This window comes from Plecotus auritus (genome assembly GCF_963455305.1).
Source record: "Plecotus auritus genome assembly, chromosome: 1".
NCBI classification, from domain to species: Eukaryota; Metazoa; Chordata; class Mammalia; order Chiroptera; family Vespertilionidae; genus Plecotus; species Plecotus auritus.
Genome location: NC_137770.1, coordinates 83,013,118 through 83,018,448, shown reverse-complemented (window position 1 = coordinate 83,018,448; position 5,331 = coordinate 83,013,118). Strand labels below are relative to the sequence as shown.

At 42.7% G+C, this 5,331-nt stretch overlaps 1 pseudogene across 1 annotated transcript; it reads right to left on the bottom strand.

Moving 5' to 3' along the window:
- Window positions 1-2,060: 2,060 nt before the first annotated feature.
- LOC308237947 (L-lactate dehydrogenase A chain-like) lies at window positions 2,061-3,184 on the bottom strand (annotated as a pseudogene). Its single transcript has 2 exons — window positions 2,563-3,184; window positions 2,061-2,342 (listed from the first exon to the last, which is right to left on the bottom strand). The product of its transcript is annotated as an L-lactate dehydrogenase A chain-like (transcript).
- Between the last annotated feature and the right edge of the window lie 2,147 nt (window positions 3,185-5,331).

Here is a 5,331-nt window from a genome sequence, read left to right as displayed (position 1 = left end):
CCTCTGGCTGGGGAGGGCAGTTGGGGGCCATGATGCTGGCAGGGGAGGACATTTGGGGGTGACCAGATCAGTGCGGGGGGGGGGGGGCAGTTGAGGGTGAGCAGGCCAGCAGGCAGAGTGGTTAGGAGCAATTGGGCAGGCAGGCAGGTGAGTGGTTAGAAGCCAGTGGTCCCAGATTGCAAGAGGGATGTCCAACTGCCAGTTTAGGCCTGATCCCACAGGGACATCCCCTGGAAGTCAGACATCCCCGAGGGGTCCCAGATTGGACAGGATACAGGTCGGGCCACTAGTGAACCAGGCCACTAGTACCTTAATAAAGAAAAAGAAGTATTTTAAAAGTTCTTTATTTACACAAATAATTAAACGATTGCAGGTTTGACTCTTTCACCAAAACAAGAAACATACAAAAGATATACAACTGCAATTCAGGAGCCGGCCGCTAGGTAGTGGCTTGACCATTTCTTTCAGATCAATTATTAGGCATCTGACTTAAGCAATGCACTGTAGCGAGGGTGACAAACTCTCCCAGAATTTTGTACACCAGGAAATTAAACTTCATTTATGGCTAGTGAGTAAACTTGCTAGTGATGAAGCAGTCTAGACCAGTGCTCGGCAAACTCATTAGTCAACAGAGCGGCAAACCGCGGCTCGCGAGCCTCATGTGGCTCGCGAGCCGCAGTTTGCCGACCCCTGGTCTAGACTATAGTTCTTCAAACTAATCCATATAAATGTTTCCCATATTTTAAATAGAATTGTCATATGATCCAGCAATTCTACTTCCATGGAGAGAGAGAGAGAGAGAGAGAGAGAGAGAGAGAGAGAGAGGGGGAAGAATTTGGGAAGAATTTGGCTATATGCCCAAAATATTGATATATACATGTTCCCACCCAAAGGTGGAAGCAACCCAAATGTCCATCAACACATGAATGAGTAAACAAAATGTGGTGCATATATGCACTGGAATATTAAAGAGGAAAGAAATTCTGACAAGTGCTGCAATATAGGTGAACTGTCAGAACATTATGCTAGATGAATTAAGTTACAATATGACCAATATTGCATAATTCCACTTTCATTAAGTATCTAAAATAGCCAAACCATAGAAAGAAGAAGTAGAAAGGTAGTTGCCAGGAACAGGGAGGAACAGGGCATGGTGAGTTACTGTTTAATGAGTACATTTTTCTGTTTTCAGGATGAATAGAGTTCTAGAGAGAGATGGTGGTACAGGTCGAATAACAATGTAAATGTACTCACTGCCACTGAATTATACACTTAAATTTTTAAATGGTTAAAATTTATGTTAAAATGGTGAAAATTTTAAACTTCAAATATTTTTTTCACTGCTGAAGGTTTATTTGGTGTGTTAGCTGGTATGACACAGATAGTTGGCTGCATTATTTATAGGTAGACTTTCCTTTTTATACTATATGGCAATGTACACTATTCTGATACATATAATACACAAAATAAGAACCTTTAGAATAGTTATGCATAAGACATGCAATATTAGATTTATACATTGGATCCCAGGATGTGATTGATTGGAGAAAAAAAAGTTGCAATAGGCAAGTTGGGTAAAGATACCACAAGTTGTATAACACATAGTGGACACACATCTAGATTGAAGGGTAACTATAGTGGCAGTGGTGCCTTTGAGGAGGTGGAACTAGTTCACAGTAACCAGTTTAGGACTACAAAGATGAGTACCATCCAGCATCAAGATACAGATGCAAAGTTTTGTGAACCATGACTATTTCTATCTTTAGGAAACTGATGTTTTTAGTCACGTATCAGATAAAAAGGACAACTTGCACAATCTCCAACTAAAATCCTGTTGTAGCCTAGACAGAAGACTTTAAAACTGCAGCTCTTTCCATCAGCCTGTGGACTGAAAGGTTCCAGATTTGATTCCGGTCAAGTGCACATGCCTGGGTTGTGGGCTCAATCCCCAGGGTGGGGTGTGCAGGAGGCAGCCAATCAATGATTATCTCTCATCATGGATGTTTCTATTTCTCCCTCCATTTCCCTTTCTCTCTGAAATCAATAAAAATATATTGTTTTTAAAAAAACTGCAGCTCTTTCTGGATCCCCCAAAGTTTATCGGTACCTTCTTCAAACAGGCGTCTTCCTCAGGTGGCAGGGTCACCTTCACAACATCTGAGATTCCACTCTGTCCCAAGATGCAAGGAACACTCAAGAAGATGACTTCTTTTATTCTATAGAGACCCTTAATCATGGTGGAAATTGGATGCACCTGCCTAAGATTCTTCATCATACTTTCTGCTAAATCTGCCACAGATAGGCCAATGGCCCAGGATGTATAGCCCAGTGGTCGGCAAACTCATTAGTCAACAGAGCCAAATAGCAACAGTACAACGATTGAAATTTCTTTTGAGAGCCAAATTTTTTAAACTTAAACTTCTTCATATGCCACTTCTTCAAAATAGACTCGCCCAGGCCGTGGTATTTTGTGGAAGAGCCACACTCAAGGGACCAAAGAGCAGCATGTGGCTCGCGAGCTGCAGTTTGCCGACCATGGGTATAGCCTTTCAGTTTGATTACCTCATAAGCACCTGCTTGTGAATTTGTTTCCACTGTTCCTTATCTGCATCAGTGCCTAAATCAGGGTGCAGATTCTTTAGGGAGACACCAGCAACATTCACTCCACTCCATACAGGCACACCAGAGTCTCCATGCTCCCCAAGGACCCACCCATGACAGCTTAATGGGTGAACTCCCAGCCTCTCCCCCATCAGGTATCAGAATTGGGCTGACGCCAGATTGCAACCACTTCCAATAACATGGTTTTGAGGAAAGCTGCTTATCTTACAAGCCACATAGGTCAAGACATCCACTGAATTGGAAACAATAAGCAATTTGCCGTTGTGAATGTATTTTACAACATTAGGAATAATGAATTTAAAGATGTTTGAGTTACACTGTACCAAATTAAGAGGGCTTCCTCCCTCTTGTTGACGGGCCCCAGCTGTGACAGTAACCAGCTTCAGGTTTGAAGTAACATTATAGTCTTTGCCAGAGACAATTTTTGGTGTTCTAAGGAAAAGACTGCCATCCTGGAGATTCATCATCTCTTCGTTTAATTTTCTTCCATGACATCAATAAGAGCAAGCTCATCTGCCAAGTCTTTAATTAAGATACTGATAGCACAGGCCATGCCAACAGCACCCACAGTAATCTTATGCTGGGGGCTTTGTTATTTCTTAAGAAGATTCATAAGCAGCTGATCTTTGATAGTTGCTGCACTGGACTTAGAACCAAAAGGAATCAGGAGTAAATGGTGGGCAGCCAACCCAAATTTCCTTTGGATTAACCAACTCTTGATTTAAAAACAATTACACCTAAAAGTGAACATGAGTAAAATTGTATATTGAAGAGAAGACTGATGATTTGATCAACTGCTATGTTCAGTCCTTGCATCTATAACTGGATGTTGGCACTTATTTTAAAATACTACATGTAATTGTTTTATATCATAATCACGTGATGGTTATGTGATCTATACAATGTGCTCAAAGTTCACAGAACAGCCCTAGCTGGGTAGCTCAGTTGGTTAGAGCATCATCCAGATACACTAAGGTTGTGGGTTCAATCCTCAGTCAGGGCACATACAAGAATCAACCAGTGAATTCATAAATAAGTGGAACAACAAGTTTATGTTCTCTCTCTCTCTCTCTTTCTGTCTCTCTCTCTCTCTGCCTCTCTCTCTCAAATAATCACAGAACTGTACACCAAAAATAGTCATTTTAATATGATTATTTAAAATAAAAAATAAAAACACTGAGATCAAAATGGTGAAATGTGAATTTTCTACCATCTTCCCTCACCAAAAAACATTACATAATATTACAATCATACACTAAATTGAGTGCTTTTGAGAAAGCCTAGGAGTTCAGCCGGGAAGCTACACTGTGGGAGAAACACAATGTGGAAGCAAAAATACCTGAGATTGGAAGCATTTTAAAGGGCAAGAAGACCAATTTCACAATACCCTAGTCAAACATCCACCCTATGCAGCACTACTCAGTGTCAAGAGAAATCTTCTAGGTCTTTGACTTTTCCCATGGGAAAAGTGAGAGCATGTGACTGAGTACCTAGCTCCCCCAGTTTGGGGGGACACTGCAAAAGAGACACACCTCTTCCTTGTCTCATCCAGAGTACCAAAGTGTGTTGCCCAAACCGGAAGTGGGGAACTCCTGGGATAACAGCAACCAGGGCTCTCAGTGGGACACAGATCTTATTAGCCACCACACAGATGCCATCAGGAACCTGCCCACAAGCTGCTGAGAACACCTTGCCCACCAGCACCCCAAAGCTCAAAGCCTCACCAACACACCATCCCACCCAGCTACCAGGGCACACAGGAGGGCAACAAGAGTGAACCCCTGACCACAATGAGATACCACCTCACACCTGTTATAATGACCATTATCAACAAGACAAAAAATAACAAGTGTTAGAGAAGTTGTGGAGAAAATGGAACCCTCATACACTGTGGGAATATAAATTGATACAGCCACTATGGCATACAGTATGGAAGTTTCTCAGAAAATTAAGCAATCAGTGACCATATGACCCAGAAATCCCTCTTCTGGGTATCTACCTGAAAAAATTGAAAACAACCTATCTAAAGAGGGAATATGCTAATTGACCCTCATGCCATCGCAAAGATGGTGAAGCCCACAGCCAATAAGGAGGGAATATGCTAATTGACTGCCCCGCCCACAAAGATGGAGGTGCCCACAGCCACAAGATGTTGGCACCCAGGCTCCTCAGTCCCCCAGCCGCCCAGGGCCAGCCCAAGGCACAGGCAAGCCTCAGATGGCAGCTGCCCAGCCACCCAAGGCTGCCCAAGGCTCAGGTAACCAGGGCCGGCCAAGGCTTAAGCTGCTGGCACTGGCAGCAGAAGAGGTGTGATGGGGCATTGCCTTCCCCTGATCGCCTCCTGCCCCTGAGGGCTCTCGGACTGTGAGTGGGGGCAGGCTGGGCTGAGAGACCCCTCTGCTCCAGTGCATGAATTTTCATGTACTGGGCCTCTAGTTTATTCAATAAAGATATATGTACCCCTATTTTCATTGAAGCTTTGTTCACAGTGGCTATAACATGTAAACAATCTAAGTGTCCTTAGACAGACGATTGGATAAAGAAGATGTGATACATATATACAAGGAATACTACTCAGCCATTAGAAAAGATGAAATACTGCCATTTGTGACAATATGGATGGATCTTGAGAAAATTAAGTGAAATAAGTCAGAGGGAAAAAGTCAAGAACCATATGATTTCATTCATCCTATCTAATAAAAGAGTAAT